Source organism: Melanotaenia boesemani, chromosome 20 (assembly GCF_017639745.1).
Source record: "Melanotaenia boesemani isolate fMelBoe1 chromosome 20, fMelBoe1.pri, whole genome shotgun sequence".
NCBI lineage: Eukaryota > Metazoa > Chordata > Actinopteri > Atheriniformes > Melanotaeniidae > Melanotaenia > Melanotaenia boesemani.
In genome coordinates this window covers 17,664,601-17,665,211 of record NC_055701.1, presented here as the reverse complement: position 1 = coordinate 17,665,211, position 611 = coordinate 17,664,601, and positions in this window count along the sequence as shown.

Sequence of the window (611 nt, the reverse complement as noted above, 5' to 3'; positions counted from 1 at the left end):
CATTAAGTTTAATTAAATTAAAATAAAAATAAAAACATTGAACAATCTAATCAAGGCGAACATGCAATACAGCTTCGTACCAACAGAGGGGATCATTGAGCTCAATTCCGCTTCAATTAGGGAGCCAATAACAGACAGCCTTTTTGAGTTCTACAATAAAATTTTGTCCTCAAGTACGCATACAGAAATAAACCTCATAACACCATCCACACGTTTTCTCGCCCGTTCATTGGTTCTCTGAATAGCCAGTCTGTTTAACAACCATGAAATTTAAGCATGTGAGGACTCTCCTGAGTATGAAAAGCGTCTCGTCTCCAGCGTTTCCAGCTCCTTTTCTGATACAACACTGCCCTCTTGTGGTAGAATTCACGTCTCACATCATAGTTTGCAGACTGTGGAAGTAGCCACAAAAGTGCAACCACTGCAACAGCAAGTTGGACGTTATCAGCGGACACTGACCGCGGCTCATCCTGTTATGAACCCTTTCTTTTTAAACAAGCGTGTCTCGCGGCCACCGCGGAAAAGGGATGACACCTTCACGCGGTTCATACTCAGTCACATGGTGCACGGCGGGATAGCCGTGAGAGCCTCAGCAGTGTGTACGTACAGAC